This window comes from Diospyros lotus, chromosome 6 (genome assembly GCF_014633365.1).
Source record: "Diospyros lotus cultivar Yz01 chromosome 6, ASM1463336v1, whole genome shotgun sequence".
Classification (NCBI taxonomy): Eukaryota; Viridiplantae; Streptophyta; class Magnoliopsida; order Ericales; family Ebenaceae; genus Diospyros; species Diospyros lotus.
In genome coordinates, this window is record NC_068343.1 from 23,785,685 (window position 1) to 23,803,904 (window position 18,220).

Sequence of the window (18,220 nt, forward strand, 5' to 3'; positions counted from 1 at the left end):
GCTATGAGGCAGTTGAAATCCATCAAAAGATGGACATCATTACAGTAGTCATGATCAGCGACTAGTAGTGCAATTTGGTAGGAGGCGAAGGTGGCATCTGTAATACCCAAGAAATTTGGATTATTTGAAAATAAGTGTTTTATTAGAAAAACGAAAATTCGGAGAAGATTAGTATCTAAATAGCTCGAAAAATTGACCGAATCGACTACAGGGAGTGCCCTGGACCTGAGATGCCAAAGGAAAATGATATGGCCGTGATGAGTATTTCAAGACATGATTTATGGCATCGAAAGAAATGAGATCAGGAATAGTTTTTGGTAAAGCTAAAATGTAGCTGTCAATTAGGCTGCAATATCGAATTGTTATAAATGACTTCTGGAAATCAACGGAACCCTAGGGGGGCTCCGGTTTTGTGTAAGAAATAACCCTGAGGTGATTTCTGGATGAATCAATAGTCTGATGAGGACACTAGAGTGAAATCGTCCATATCGAGTAAATTCGAAATTATTAATTGTGGATTTAAAGCATAGTAATGCAAATTAATTGAATGTTAAAGGGTGCATCTTGCAATTTAAGGAATTTTCAAGTGTAATTAAGATAAATTATGAGATTAATGGGTGAAATATTATATATATATATATAATGCCCATAGGGAGCAACATGATGAATTTGGCGCCGAAAGACTTCATTGGCTCTTCGTTTGAGAGTAACTTTCGCCGAAAGATTTCAGAGAGATCGAGAGGTTGGTGCAGGTGGATTTTGAGAGATGATGGCTGGGCAATATTAATGGCTAAGTGTAGTTGCAAGTGGGCCTATATACATATATATATATATATTATATGTGTGTGTGTGAGAATGAACATGGAAAAACATAAAGTTGCAGGGACATGGCCGAATCGTCCATGGTAGCAAGTTGGCCGAGAATGAGAAAGCATATGAGGGAGAGAGAGATCGCAAGAGAGAGTGCTCGAGAGGGTTGCCTGAAATGGAAGCCATGGAAGCTGCAAGTCCGAGCTTCCAGCAAGCTCGTGCGGCCATGGCCGCAAGCTTGGGCGAAGAAGAGACAGCCAGAGAGCAGGGGCGAAGCTAGGCAGCGATAGGGGAGGTCGGTTGAGGTAGCACGGTGACGCGAGGAAGCGCATGGAGGCGAAGCAAGCTTCGATGCTCGGCCATGGCTGTCCCACGAGTTCGCAGCATTGAGCAGGTTGCGCAGAGTAGGCTAATGCGATGCAGGCGGAGGCTGCCGCATTGGCAGCTCGTGGCAGCAGTTGCGGGACGACTGGCGAGGTCGGGGGTGGCTGTGATGGGTTGGTGATGGGTAGCATGTGGTGGCTGGGCCATGTGAGCATGGAGCTGGTTCGCGCGGGATGCAGGGGAGAAGAAGATGAACAGGAAGAAGGGAAGAAATAAGAAAAGAAAGAAAGAAAAAGGAAAGAAAAGAAAAAGAAATTATGATGATTACCTGTCTTGGCTTATTGGTTCTTGTTTAGTATGCTGGGAAGGTAAAATGGGATTGTCGGGAAATGATTTATATTGAAAAAAATAAGAAAAAAATATTCTCGAAATTCCTAAGTTATTTAATGCTCGGGAAAAGTGGGGCATTACAGCATCGATTGATGAATGTCCTTGAGAGTTAGAGGACTAAAAGCCAAGGCGGAACCTCGAGGTAGGGATAGCCTGAGCGAAAGGTGAACAATGGCTGAGCTATGAGAATATCGAGTATGAGAATTTGAGAAATAGCTTGAGAATGTGATGGTCTTGGGCAGACGAATAAGATAAAGTGAATTTTGAGAACGAAATTCTTTTAAGGGGGTTGGAATGTAATACTCTGTATTACATGGTGATGGAAAAGATATAATTTGCAGTTATTTTGGAAGGACCTCGGGTGGTCCGGGAAGGCCAAAAGTCCTAATTAATAAAATTGCCAAATCGACGGAGGGAATGCCCCGGGACTTGGATGTCCAAGGAAAAAAGCATGATATTGGTAAGTGTCTCGAGGTGAGGTTTATGACGCTAGAAGCAGTCCGATCGAGAATAATTTTCGGAATAAATTCTGTATAAGATGAATGGGTGTCAGTACCGAATGGTTGTAAAGGACCTTTGGGAAGCTGAGGGAACCCTAAGGTGGTCTGGTTTTACGAGTAATGCAACCCAGAAATATTTTTTAGGTGGAATAAAGGTCCCATGCAGGTGCAGGGACGAAATTGATATTCCTGAGTAAATGTCGATAATTAATTTTTGAGAAAACAAGATTTAATGTCCTAATTTTGTGTCTGGGTCACCTTTGACTTATTAGGTAACGAGCTGAAGAAAGGTGAAACTCACTCGGCTCTCAAGTCCCATCCGCTGTGCTTCTTTTTGTGTTTTGGGATCGATTCCTCGAGTGGAGCGAAGGGAAGGACGAATCCTAGTGCCCACCTAGAGTGTTTCCTTTCAAAACATAGTCCAACCCTTCAGTTGTTGGTTTCTCGTGTGAATAATCTGGTCGATTATTCATCGGTAGCACCCGTAGGTAGGAGCGGGCCGTTACACCTGCCCAAGTCATGGAACGCGGCTAGCCTATGGAGATATTATAGCTAAGCAACTATTTCCTTATCTAGAGCTTCCTCGGTCTCACCCTGGCCTAGAGTAACCTCGACCACTCTCCTTGAAGATAGCCTTGTATCAAACAGGCATTGGCAGACCTCGAGCTTCCTCGATTTAACCCTGGTCTCGAGTAACCTTAGTCACTCTCCTTGAAGATAGCCTTGTATTAAACAGGCATTGGCAGACCTCGAGCTTCCTCAGTTTAGCCCCGGCCTCAAGTAACCTCAGCCACTCTCCCTAAAGATAGCCTTGTATCAAACAGGCATTGGCAGACCTCGAGCTTCCTTGGTTTAGCCCTGGCCTCAAGTAACCTTGTCCACTCTCCCTAAAGATAGTTGTGTATCAAACAGGCATTGGCAGACCTAGAGCTTCCTCAGTTTAGCCCCAACCTCAAGTAACCTCGTCCACTCCCCAAAGTTTGCCTTATATCAAATAGGCACAACATAAATAGATCTTGGGTCACCTTGGACTCACTCGACCCCCTAAATATAAGGTACCCAAGAATTTTTCATTTTATTACTCGTAACTCATTCAATACAAGTATTAGTAGGACCTCAAGCTTGCCTCAGTCCTCTGTTAATAGTGCTCCGGACCTAGGTCGACGCGGTCCGTCACAGGATCTCGAGCTCGCCTCGGTCCTCCGTTAACAATGCTTCGGACCTAGGTCGACGCGGTCCGTCACAGGATCTCCAGACCGCCTCGGTCCTTTGTTTGCAGTGCTCCCGACGAGCCCGCCTCGGTCCTCCGTTACACTGCTCTAGACCCAAGTCGACGCAGTCCGTCACAAGACCTTGAACCTATTAGAGAACATGATCTGATCATACGCAGCGAAAAAATAAAATCTAATTTTATTGGTATCACGTTTTTCAAATCTTACAGTTTAAATCGAAGACACAAAACGAAAAATTACCTCAAAACGAAATCTGATTTCGTAGCTAATAACCCGCCTGATATCTCCCACGCATGAGATGCCGAGTTGGTCCACCCGAAACCGTCAAAACTTCAATAGACTTGAGAGAAAAAGGGACACGAAAATTTTCTCTAAAATTTTCGTTTTGATTCAACTAATTGATTATTCGGATTCTGGGTTTAATCTTATATTTATAGACAAAAAACCCTAAAACCCTAAGTGCTATTAAACTGGGCTTTAGGTGCTAGCAAAAAGCCCAATCCAATTTAATAATTAAATAAATAATCATATTACTTATTTAATTATTCTTATTTCTTAATAAATAATTGCACTTATAATTTAGTAATTCCATAATTACTAAATTTGCTCATTTTTCTTTTAAAACGATTTCTATTGTTTGGAACTTTCTAGGTTCACAATTAAATTGACAACGAGAATTAATCAATTATTAATTCTCATAAATCATGAGTGACATCTAGCAAGATGTCATGATTACCCAATTTAATATGAAACGAGAATGTGAACCTTACACTGCGGTGCCTACAATATAGTCCCTCTATCATACTATATCCCGACGAGATATGAGATCACGGTCAGCAGGTTAAATCTCTCGATCTCATCATATGACCAAATCTAATAATCACGCTTGACTAATATGACACAACCACTACGGAATCCAAATTCCGTCATCATATTACCTCGGCCAAGGATTTATCGTCAAGTGACCACTGGATCGCATAGGATATCCTCCTCTTATATCTCTTGATGACAGATTCCATGTCTGATGTACACATACCTCTTGTTTCACTGAACTAGGCACGTAGATACGTACAACTATCTCTGATTAGGACAACCATATAATATCGCTGATATCCTAATCCACTAACACACAGATATCCATGTTATCTCAAGTCTAAGGACTAATGCAAATCCGTAGTTAATATTGAATCATTGACTCGTGAGATAAAACCAGTGTTCTAAAACACGCTATGCGCTAGTCGGGCGGCAGGCTGGGGCCTAACGCCTAGGGCGCCTAGGCGGGGCCTAGAAAAATTGTTTTTTTTTTTTTTTTGAACTTTTTGATGTAATGTCATGTGATTTTCAAGTAAATCAAAGTAGAAAATTAACAATAATGCAACATAAATCAATAATGCAACAATAATGGAATGACAAGTGAAATAGTGGAATTAAGCATGAGAAAACAAACTGTTGTAGTTTAGTTCTGGGTTCAAGAAGGAAATAGCAACAATAATGCAACATAGATCTTCATCAAACTCAAAATCAAATTCATTGAGTTCTTGCTCATCTTCTTCTTCTGATTGAAAATCATCTTCATGAAGCTCTCTCATTCTAGAACTTCTTCGAGGTTGAAGCATCTCGTCTACTCCGGATGCTTCACTAACCACTTCCCAAGTAAGCCCCGTACCAGGCTCAACTTCTTCATCATTTCCTCCTTCAACTATCCATCCTTGCGCATGACTAGCATCACTAGCAAGTAGCACATCAACATTCCTTTCTTTCTCTCTTTTTTTCTTGTTCATTAATTTGGCATTAAATTGGATATAGACTAGATTGTTTAATCGATTCACGTCCAATCTATTTCTTTTCTTCGTATGTATCTACATAAATAAATAAGAACAATATTAATATAAGTGATAGGGATAATGAAATTAAAATATTAAAAACGTTTTAAAATATACATTATAGATTATACACTAACCCCTTCAAAAGTGCTCTAGTTTCTTTTACAACTGGACGAACTACTAGTTAACGAGAGGATCTTTTTGGCCATTCGTTATAAGTTTGGAGTTTGATTTCCATATGTGGTCCACCATGTAACTACAACATAGGTCAAACAAGTATAAAGTAAACAAATTTATACACTAATACTATAATAGTAATACACAATAGAAACTAAGAAAAGGACTTTAATCTTATACCTGGATTATAATTGTCATTATTTTTTGCACACCCTTGAGCTACCCATGATTTTCCAAAAGCTCATTCTTTATGAGTATACTTTGGCAACTCAACATTTACAACATAGCCGTGCAATTCACCATCATTTTCATAAAACATCTCCACAGAGTTAAAAAATCCATCCATCACTTCATGATCAAGCTGTATATCCATATCCTTAAAGAAGTAGTAAAGATTCAAAAGGTAAGCAGCAAAATGTAATGAACTATCTAGCCTATCTTTCACCCTTGCTTCAATAATCTCTATAATAGGCTGATAGTTCTTCTCAAGATTATTCAGGGCCTCCTTAATATCTTTCTTTGCTTACACAATCTCTCCATATAAAGAGACCATAGAAGGCTTTCTATCTGCATCAACAATTCGAAGCACCTTCACCAAAGGTGCAAAAATCTTGAGGTATAAACTCACACCATTCCAAAAAAGAATACTCATCACAGTAGCATAAGCTAGCTTTCCCTTTAACAATCTTGGACCATTTGCACTCTTCCCATTCGGAGCTAGTAAAGGTTGTCCTCAATTGAGCTTTTTTCTCCATCAAACTTTGCAAAGTAAGGAAAGAAGAAGCAAATCTAGTGACTCCCGATCTCACAATATCCTTCTTCTTCGTAAATGATCTCATTAAGGACAATGTCTTATGGTGGGCATAAATAAAGATTGTCAAATTCTTGGCTTGGTCAGTAACTTTCTTATATCTTGGCAATTTTCCAATACTTTCTAGCATCAAATTGATAGTGTGAGTAGCACATGATATCCAAAATATATTTAGCCTCTTCAACTTCAATAATTTTGCCGCTCCCATATTGCTAGCAGCATTGTCAGTTACTACTTGAATAACATTTTGTGGCCCAACTTGCTTAATGCACTTGTCCACATATTCAAAAATTAGTTCACTAGTGTGTGCTTCATTTGAAGACTCTGTGGAAGAAAGAAAAGCAGTACATGCGTTAGAATTAACACATAGGTTCATGATACTCCTCTTTTTTCTATCTGTCCAAGCATCTGTCATAATGGAGCATCCATTTCGTGCCCACTTTTCTTCATTCTTTTTCAATAACTCTTTAGTTCAGTTAACTTCTTCCTTTAACAATGGTTCCCTCAACTGGTATTGACTGGGAGGTTTGAAGCCCGACCCAAATTGACCAACCGCCTTAACAAACAATTTAAAGCTATCATTATCAATAGCATTGAAAGGAATGTCGGCTTCATACACCCATCTAGCATAATATTGACGAACAGACTATGTTCAAAGAGTGCTTCACTGATATTTTGTTGCCTTTGTGTCATTCTTGCACTTGTTTTAGGGGTGATGGAGCTTGTAAACTTATCTAGAGGGGCCAAGTGTACAGGGTGCTTTTTTGCTCCCTAACTTTTGCAATTTATTTTCAGCATCCTCTTACTCCCTTTCAGAAATATTAACAGAGGATCTCATCAAATCTCCCTCTTTCCTCTTATTCGTCTTCTTACTCTTTGCCTCGACAATAGCATTCTTACATTTGGCTTTATCATCCGGAGAAGATTTTAGACATGTAGAAACATTTCCAGAAATGTGGCCGATGTGTTCTTTAACTCTATAAACTCCTCCAGACATAACTTTGCCACAAAGCTTACATTTAACTTTGTCCATATTCTTTGGATCAACTAACATTCCATACTCCCATCCGATATTATTTGACTTCCTTTTAAAAACTGAGATGGCATCAGACGATGCTCTTGTACTCTTAATCCCATCCAACATTTTTAATTTAATAGAAGAAGCCTGCAACATAAACAAATCAGAAGGATTGTTGTAGCTTGCAAGTGTGTGTGTATATATACTACATATATATGGTTGTTTAACATAGTATAATCTATATTTATATATGCTATATAGCAATACATATAGCAATATTAAGTTATTAACAGCATGATGCTGCTTGCAAGTATACTGCTACAACATACATACTGCTATATAGTATATATATAATCTATAACTGTTAGTCTGTTAGTAATATATGTATATACATAGCAATAGCATTCTGTTAAATTGTGAGTAATTATACAACAAATAATATATATACTATATAGTATACAGCAGCTACTGCAAACAACGAGCGAGAGAGAGAGATACCGCTGGTCGGACCGTCAGAGGAAGAATAGCGTCAGCGAGTGAGAGGAGAGAGACGACTGGTGGAGGCCAAGGGAAATCAGAAAATCGAGGCTAAGAGAGATGATGGTCGGTGGCAGAGGAGGCGTGGGCGGCGGCGGAAGCATCGGCGGCGATAAGGATGAGCTTTCGAAGAGAGAGGCAATTGCGGTTGGGAGAGAGCAATCGGGGCAGACGAAGCAAAAATAGGTTTTGTTTTCTCCTCTTTAAAACCCTAAACATTTAAAACTAGGCGGTTAGGCGCCGCCTGGGATGCCTAGGCGCCGCCAACGGCCGATTAGGCGGACCGACGCCTAGGGGGGCCAACTAGATGAAAAGTGCGGCGGCGCCTAGGCCGATTTTTCTAACATTGGATAAAACCCATGTGATTCAATATTAACAGTCCCATTCAGTGAACTCGTTCCTATAATGAGCACCCACTTGTCTTCTTTCTGTATCTTATACAGAGTAGTACGAGACCCACCAATCTTGTTTTTCAGTATCTTATATCGAACAAGGAGGAAGACGATGTGCCGGCCTTTGCGAGTTACTAATTATCCAAGTTAAGAACTCTATGGTCAGGAACATATTTATAGTATAACGTATTGTGGATTATCCGTCTCGATTATTCTTAACAATTAAGAATGGTATCCATTCCTTATTACACTAAAGGATATTTGTATGTTCAATTCAAACCGTATTGCAATTAAAATTAAACATAAAACTTGTCGTTAAATAGGGTGTAAAGAATTACAAGATCAAGCCCCATTGTGTCACTAGAACTAGTCTTTAAGGGATTATATCTAACAATCTCCCACTAGCCCTAAGATCATTCTGAATGGTATCTCATACCCCATCTATCTAGATGAGAATCTAGTTGCTTCTGGTTCATGGCCTTAGTCAGTGGATCTGCTGCATTCTCTAATGTATCTACTCTTTGCACATTGACATCTCCTCTGCCAACAATCTCTCGAATGAGGTGGAAACGTCTCTCAATGTGATTGGACTTTTGGTGAGACCTTGGTTCCTTGGCTTGTGCTATGGGCCCATTGTTGTCGCAAAACAAGGGCACGACAGACTCTATTGAGGGAACCACTCCAAGTTCTGTTACAAACTTATTGATCTAGACGGCTTCCTTTGCAGCATCGGATGTCGCGATATACTCGGCTTCTGTAGTAAAATCGACAGTAGTATCTTGTTTTGAACTCTTCCAACTGAATACACCGCCATTGCAAGTAAACACATAACTTGAGATAGACTTTCTATCATCAATATCTGATTGGAAATCAGAATTTGTGTAACCTTTCATTTTAAGTTCTCCTATTTCATATGTAAGAATCAAATCCTTAGTTCTTCTCAAGTACTTAAGGAAGTTCTTAACAACAATCCAATGTTGCTCAGCTGGATTAGATTGATATCTGCTTGTAACACTTACAGCATGAGCGATATCAGGCTTCCTATTGCTGAAGCATAAGAAATCCTAGACATGCGATCTCTCTCTTCTTGTGTTTTGGGACACATATCTCGAGAGAGGTGGATTCCATGTCTAAAGGCAGTAGGCCTCTCTTGGAATAATCCATGTTGAACCTCTTCAACACTCTTTCTATGTACTTGGTTCTATCCCTATAGATCCGAATGCCGAGAATGTAGGCAGCTTCTCCCAAATCTTTCATGGAGAACGTACTTGACAACCATGTTTTTATTTTTGATAGCAATCCTACATCATTCCCAATGAGTAGGATGTCATCAACATATAGGACCAAAAGAGCAATCGCGCTCCCACTAACCTTTTTGTATACACAGGGCTCGTCAACGTTTTGAATGAACCCAAACAATTTGACTTCATTATCAAAACGAATGTTTTAACTCCTAGATGCTTACTTAAGACCATAAATGGATCTCTTAAACTTGCATAACTTCCTTGTTTGATCCTTAGGTGTGAAGCCTTCAGGTTGTTCCATATAAATATCCTAATCTATATAACCATTTAGAAAAGTTGACTTCACATCCATTTGCCAAATCTCATAATCATAATGAGCGACAATAGCTAGTAGAATCCTAATGGATTTAAGCATGACAACTGGAGAAAAGGTTTTCTCATAGTCAACACCTTGCCTTTGACGATAACCTTAAGCCACTAGTCTTACTTTGTAGGTCTCTACCTTTCCATCCAAACCTATCTTCTTCTTGAAAACCCATTTACATCCAATAGGTACTATACCTTTTGGTGGATCTATAAGAGTTTAGATTTGGTTCGAATACATGGAATCCATTTCGGATTTCATAGGCTCTAGCCATCTTTGTGAGTTAATGTCTGACATCGCCTCTCGGTAAGTGGTAGGGTCATCTGAGTGATCATGGTCTCCTATTATGAACAACTCTTGTTCACTTGGGAAACCATATCTCTCAGGCTGCCGAGGTATCCTCTCACTTCTCCTGTTGGGAGGTGTAAGACTCGACCTTGGCTCCTCACTTGGTAATTAGACATCTTATGGGATAGATTTAGGTTCGGCGAACTGTTCACCAAGTTCTATTTTCCTTTTTGTTCCACTTTCTTGAATAAACTCTTTTTCAAGAAAAATGACATTTCTTCTAACAACTACTTGTTGCAGCTCAGGAATATAGAATTCATATCCTAAGGCATCCTTAGGATAACCTATGAAACTACCCTTTAAAGATCGAGTTTCAAATTTTTCTGATTTAAGCTTTTTCACAAAAGTTGTACATCCCCAAATCTTAACATGTTTAAGACTTGGTTTCCTACCAAACCATATCTCATGTGGTGTTGTAGGAACTGACTTGGAAGGTACTCTGTTTAGAAGGTATATTGCAGTAAGAAGGGCATGACCCTATAGAAACAATGGTAAGTCAAAATAACTTAACATGCTTCGGACCATATCTAATAGAGTCCAATTCCACCTTTCTGAAACCCCGTTCTATTGAGCTGTTCCTGGTGGAGTGCATTGTGAAATAATACTTGAGATTTTAAGAAAATCTTCAAACTCGTGACTTAGATATTCGCCTCCACGATCTGATCGTAAGGCTTTTATCTTTTTACCAATTTGATTTTCTACTTCAGCTTTAAAATCTTTGAATATTTCAAAAGATTCAAATTTATGTCTCATGAGATAAACATATCCATAACTAGACATATCATTTGTAAAAGTTATGAAGTATTGATAACCCTCTCAGGCGATTACATTAATTGGCCCACATGCATTAGAATGTATGAGTCCCAACAATTCTATAACTCTAACCCCTTGTCCAACAAAGGGTGATTTGGTTATTTTGCCTAGGATACAAGATTCATATGTTGGATAAGGTTTAGAACCCAATGGGCCAAGAAGCCCATCTTTCTCCAACTTAGTGATTCTATCATCCCCAATATGACCCAATCAATGATGCTACAAAATTTTGGGATTTGGGTTATCCCTTTGTCTCTTGTTATTATTAAATACACGCAGATGTTTATCATCATCAACGGTTACATTCAAAATGTAAAGACCATTGACAAAATTACCAGAAGCAATCAATTTATTTCCAAAATAAATCTCACAAACATTATTTTTAAAAGAAAATTCATAATTCTCTTTCACTAAAGTAGGAATAGAAATAATGTTTTTAAAAGCTCCAGGTACACATAAACAATTGTTTAAAACTAAACTATGTCCATGCGATAAAGATAAAGTAACAGTGCCAATAGTTGTGGCTGCAACTCTTGCCTCGTTTGCCTCCTTCAGCACGATCTCATCATTTGCGAGCCTTTTACTTTGTTCCAGATCCTATACAAAAGCACAAACATGAGTTGTCGCTCCAGAATCTAGAATCCATAAAGTAGAACAATGAGCAATAGAAAAATACTCGTGAACTATCATCATACCTTTTGATTCCTTCTTTAAGGAACTAAGGTAATCTTTGCAGTTTCTCTTCCAATGCCCGTCCTTGCCACAGTGGAAACATATTCCTTTGGCAACAACTTTGCTCTTCTTCTTACTTATTGTCTTGGCCCCCTGTGGTACTTGCATAGCCTTTTTCTTGCCTTTCCCCTTCCTAGTCTTACTGGAAGAGGTAACAGCCATCACAGTACCCGATTTCACGTTGCTATGTGCCGTAATGAGCATGTTCATTAACTCTGCCGGAGTACACTCTATTTTATTCATATAGAAATTCGATATGAAATTTCCATACGAATCTAGAAAAGAGTGAATGATCAAATCAATTTGGAGGTGAAGATTCAACTCATCCCCCAAATCCTTCAACTTCTCTGACAAGGAGATCATTTTGAGAACGTGTTCTCCCACTAATCCTCCCGGAGACATCTTTGCCCTAAATAGTGCTTTAGATATCTCATATCTCACACTCCGACTTTGTTCACCATACAACTCTTGTAGGTGTGTGATGATAGAGTACGCGTCAGTCATATTTGCATGTTGACGCTATAATTCACTACTCATTGAAACAAGCATATAACTCCTAGCGGTGAGATCATCATCTTGCCACTTGGTAAGAGTATCTTGCTCCTCTTGAGTAATGTTTTGAGAAACACTTTCCCCTCCATCATCATGAGTAGGCACAGGTACAGGAGCATCCACTACATAAGTAAATTTCTCCAAGTTCAAAATCAGTTTCAAGTTTAAGAGCCAATCATTGAAATTTGGTCCAGTTAACTGGTGCTTGTCAAGATTTCTAGTAAGTGGGTGCAATGAAGCCATTTGATGTATCTGTAGAAAATAAAGAGATTATTAGATATCTTGTTTTCCTTAACTATTTGATCTTGGTCTTTAAATCAAACAGTGCCTCCCACTAAGTTTTTCATATTCCTTACTCCCAATGAAGGAAAATGCAAATTCACGTTGGCATGAATTCCAATGGGTATTTGGATTATTATCAAACTTATTACTTCTCACGTAATAGATTCTTGGAATAACAAATTCAATAAATGGACAACTCTTGTCCAGTACATCTCATGTACGACCCAAATATTATTTTGGCTCCCAGTCCAATGTACCTCACATAATAGTTTCTTGGCAATTGAATATGGTTAAATTATACCATCACGCTAACAAGTTTGCACAGTTGAATATCGATCCCCTCACATAATAGGTTCTTGGGTCTCAATATTTGTGCATCCCCGTCTCATCAAATGATAAATAGAAATTAAAAACATTTTAACTAGTGTGCAACCCCTATGTATCCATAGCCGGTCAACACACGAATCAAAATGCCCTAATCTCTACCGTGATGGAGAGCCCTGATTAAATTGCCTTAACTCTTAAGGTCTAACCGGTTACAATTTAATTTTATAAAATGGGAGATTTTTGGCCTAATTTTAGGTCTCACTTTATACATGCAACGTTTTAATCATCATACATCAACTATGTAAAATAAACATTGCATAAAGTAGTCGATATGGTCATGGACTCAAACATGCATGCTAGGCACGATTCCGGCCATTGGAAACATGCGGTGCATACATGGGTGCACTAAAAGAAAATCGCTTATAACTATTACAAGCATAACCTGTTTACATAGGGTCTTCGTTTCCTCGATTGTTTCTCCTTTGACGACTCTATTCCATGTTGTGCCTCCATCAGTTGAATTCTCGTTTTTACATTCACTATAAACTACTTTTACAATAGAATAAAAGCGAAAATAAAATTAAACAATTAATTTTACAACCGTTATCCAAAAACGAAAAATCTCGGCACGCAAGCCATCAAATAAAATAATCCATACATCCACACAATACATACATCATCTATGTAGTGTCCTAAGTCCATAACCAATACCGATATGCTACAAGGCATCCACAACATGATATTTAACAATTAAAAGCATATTAAAAAATTTATATGATTGTCGAACATGGGTATAGCAATTATACCCAATTTGTTTTGAAAAAACAATTTTTTTTTATTTTTTTTGCAATTTAATTTATTGGAAAATAATTTAAAATAAAAAAATGAAAAAGGGGGGAAGGGCCCTGGTCACGTGCACGCGGGCAAGGCCGCGCAGGGCCCGCAGACAATTCACGGCCCATGGCTAGCCATGCCCGCGAGCGGGCAAGGGCAGGCGGCCCAAGGCCGCGCATGGCCCGACCTAAGTTGGTGAAGGGGACGCGGGCCCAACCAGCGAGTGAGCACGCCGCACAAGGCAACCGCCGGGCCAAGCCCACGTCGCCTGCCACCACTCCAGACAATGGCCTCCCCTCCATCTGGTGGCAGCCCAACGGTCACCTTTCTTCCCCTTTGCCAGCATCAGCGGTGCTGCCTAGCAGCAGCGCCCTTCGCCATTGCCAGCAATGGCGACCGCTTGTGGCAGCGGATCCAATCCGCTGCAGTGCAGCGCCGCTTCTTGGCGACCGTCTCACTCGTCGTGGGCAGCAACGCTGCCGACCGATGGCGGAACTGCCACCCAGCAGCGGTTCTCCTTCCCCAGCGACCCCTAACAACAGAGGAACAATTCCGCCGCCTTGCTGCTTCTTGCAACTTTTGCAAATCCCTTCTCTTTTATTTTTTATTTGTTTAGTTTCTAGCAAACCCACAAACATATGTATATATGTATGTATATATCATATACATACCTTTTTCCTTTCAAAACCAAAATATTTACTTCGTTTTCCATCATCAAAAGAATATATATATAAATAGATGATTTCAAAACACAAAACAATATCCGACAAACACATAAATCAAAACCATAAGTTTGAAAAATGATGACTCTGATACCACTGTTAGAGAACATGATTTGATCATACGCAGCGAAAAAATAAAATCTGATTTGATTGGTATCACGTTTTTCAAATCTTACAGTTTAAATCGAAGACACAAAATAAAAAATTACCTCGAAACCAAATCTAATTTCATATCTGATAACCCGCCTGATATCTGCCACGCGTGAGGTACCGAGTCAGTCCACCCGAAACTGTTAAGACTTCAATAGATTTGAGAGAAAAAGGGACACAAAAATTTTCTCTAAAATTTTCGTTTTGATTGAACTGATTGATTATTCGGATTATGGGTTTAATGTTATATTTATAGACAAACAATCTTAAAACCCTAAGTGCTATTGAACTGGGCTTTAGGTTCTAGTAAAAAGCCCAATCCAATTTAATAATTAAATAAATAATCATATTACTTATTTAATTATTCTTATTTCTTTAATAAATAATTGCACTTATAATTTTGTAATTCCATAATTACTAAATTTTTCCATTTTTCTTTTAAAACGATTTCTATTGGGTGAGACTTTTTGGGTTCACAATTAAATTGGCAACGAGAATTAATCAATTATTAATTCTCGTAAATCATGAGTGACATCTAGCAATATGTCATGATTACCCACTTTAATGTGAAGCGGGAATGTAAACCTTACACTACGGTGCCCTACAATGCAGTCCCTCTATCATACTATATCTCGATGAGATATGAGATCATGGTTAGCAGGTCAAATCTCTCAATCTCGTCATATGACCAAATCCAATAATCACGCTTGACTAATATGACACAACCTCTACGGAATCCAAATTTCGTCATCATATTACCTCGGCCAAGGATTTATCGTCAAGTGACCATTGGATCGCATAGAATATCCTCCTCGTATATCTCGAGGTGATAGATTCCATGTCTGATGTACACATACCTCGTGTGTCATTGAACTAGGCATGTAGATACGTACGACTATCCCTGATTAGGACAACCATATAATATCGCTAATATCCTAATCCACTAACACACAGATATCCATGTCATCTCAGGTCTAAAGACTAATGCAAATCTGTAGTTAATATTAAATCATTGACCCGTGAGATAAAACCCATGTGATTAAATATTAATAGTCCCGTTCAGTGAAATCGTTCCTATAACGAGCACCCATTCGTCTTCCTTCTGTATCTTATACAAAGTGGTATGAGACCCACCAATCTTGTTTTTCAGTATCTTATACCGAATAAGGAGGAAGACGATGTGCCGGCCTTTGCGAGTTACTAATTATCCCCGTTAGAAACTCTATGGCCAAAAACATATTTATAGTATAACGTATTGTAGATTATCCATCTCGATTATTCTTAACAATTAAGAATGGTATCCATTCCTTATTATACTAAAGGATATTTGTATATTCAATTCAAACAATATTACAATTTAAATTAAACATAAAACTTGCCATTAAACAGGGTTTAAAGAATTACAAGATCAAGCTCTATTGTGTCACTAGAACTAGTCTTAAGGGCTTATATCTAACAGAGCCCGTCTCAGTCCCCTTCACAAGACTTCGAGCCTACCTCGGTCCTCCGTTTGCAGTGCTCCGAACCTAGGTCGATGTTGTTCGTCATAGGACCTCGAGCTCGCCTCGGTCCTTCATTTGTAGTGCTCTAAACCTGGGTCAACGCGGTCCGTCACAGGACCTCGAGCCCGCCTCGGTCCTCTGTTTGCAATACTCAGGACCTAGGTCGACGAGGTCCATCACAGGACCTCAAGCCTACCTCGGTCTTTCGTTTGCAGTGCTCCAGACCAGGTCGACGCGGTCCATCACAAGACCTCGAGCCTACCTCGGTCCTCCGTTTGCAGTGCTTCAGACCTAGGTTGACGCGGTCCGTCATAGGATCTTGAGCCTGCCTTAGTCCTCCGTTTGTAGTGCTTCAGACTTAGGCTCGGTCCTCCATTTGTAGTGCTCTAAACCGAGGTCGACACAGTTCGTCATAGGGCCTTGAGCCTGTCTCAATCATCCATTTGCACATCTCCGGACCTAAGTCAACACAGTCCGTCTCTGGACCTCGAGCCCACCTCGGTCTCTATTTGCAGTGCTCTGGATCTAGGTGGACGCGATCTATCATAGGACCTCCAGCCCGTTTCGGTCCTCCATTTGCAGTGCTTCAGACCTAGGTCGATGTGATCCATCACAAGACCTCAAGCCCACCTCGGTCCTCCGTTTGCAGTGCTCCAAACCTAGGTCAACGCGGTCCATCACTGGACCTCAATCTCGCCTCGATCCTCCGTTTGCAGTGCTTTGGACCTAGGTTAACGAGGCCTGTCACAGGACCTTGAGCTAGCCTCAGTCCTCCGTTAGCAATGGTCCAGACCTAGGTCGACGCGGTCTGTCACAGGACCTCGAGCCCACCTCGATCCTCCATTGCTCAAGACCCAAATTGACGCAGACCTTGAGCACAACCTCATCACTGTTTAAGGGCCTCGAGGTTTCCTCTGCCTTATCGAGCCACGCCTTGTATCAGACAAGCACATAAGACCTCGAGCCCACCTCGGTCCAACTTTCGCTCTTAAGTCGTGCCTTGTATCAGACAGGCAAGCCAGACCTCGAGTCTACCTAGGCCTGACTCCAAAGTCGTGCCTTGAATCAGACATCTAGCTCTCCAAATCTAGCACATGTAGTAAAAATCGCCCAGGCCTTCCTTTTCTAGCTCGAACACTCATTACTCGAGCATCCGACCTAGGGAGTTGTCGACCGTCCAGGCCCAATCTCAGCCCTCTCCTTAGGCCCAATCTTGGTCCTCCTTCTGGACCCAACCTCGGCCCAGTGCCAGCTTAGCACGGCATCATTGCAACCCCCATTGAATATCCGCACGGCCGCCTCAGATCCCATCCTTATTGATGGCGGATCTCTTCCACATTAATGAGGGTTTCGTCGCCACCATGCTATGACCTGAGAACCTTCACCGGCGCTGAACAATTAGTCTCATCACCTGCAAATGCACGATGCATACATGCAGGAGGACATCTCATCCTCCTATATCATCCAGCTCTTTTCAGAGCCAAGGTATGTTATAACCTCTGACCTACTGATACGTTGTTTTCTCCTTACCCTCTTACTCACTTGAGCTCGGAGTGCTTGTAGGTGCCAACCCCCCCCAGGGTGGATCCGTCGTTGGAGCCCGCGCCCTGCCGTTGCAACCCCGCCTCAAATCGCCTGCCTTTGGTTAGGAAGGAACAACTAATATTTATAAATCAAAATATAAGAGCAAGTAAAAAACTTGTAAACACTGAACAAAGAACAAAAATTAAAGTTATTGTATACTTGTTAACGTTTTATAATAAAAAAAAATTACTAAATTTAAATAATAAAGGAAATCAGTAAGTGCTCTACAATATAAATAAATTAAATATCAAACAATACATACCAACCACTGCCGGTTGCCATGGCCGCGACCATCAACCTTGTAACACCCGAGAATAATTTGAGGATAAAAATGATATTTGATAAAGGGTATAATTGGAATTTTGAAAAAAAAATAAGACTATAAGGCACACTAACACAGCTTTGGACGACCGAATTAGTCAGAGGGAGTACCTCGGACACTAGATGGCCAAGGAAAATGGTATAGTATCGACAAGTAAAATAAATTATGATTTTTGGTGATGAAAGAAATTGGACCGGGAATAGTTTTCGGTACAGCAAAAAAAAAAAAAAAAATATAGCTGCCAATTAGGTCGTAATACCGAATTGTTGCAAACGACGTCCAAAAGTCAACGGAGTGTATCAAGGACTAGTAATCGATGTATAGAACAACCCTTAAGTGGTTTCAGGTTGAATCGAGTGGATTTGAGGTCAAATAAATCAATCGGGCCTAAGTGTAATTTTCTAAAATTACCCGAGGGAGGTCAAAACGG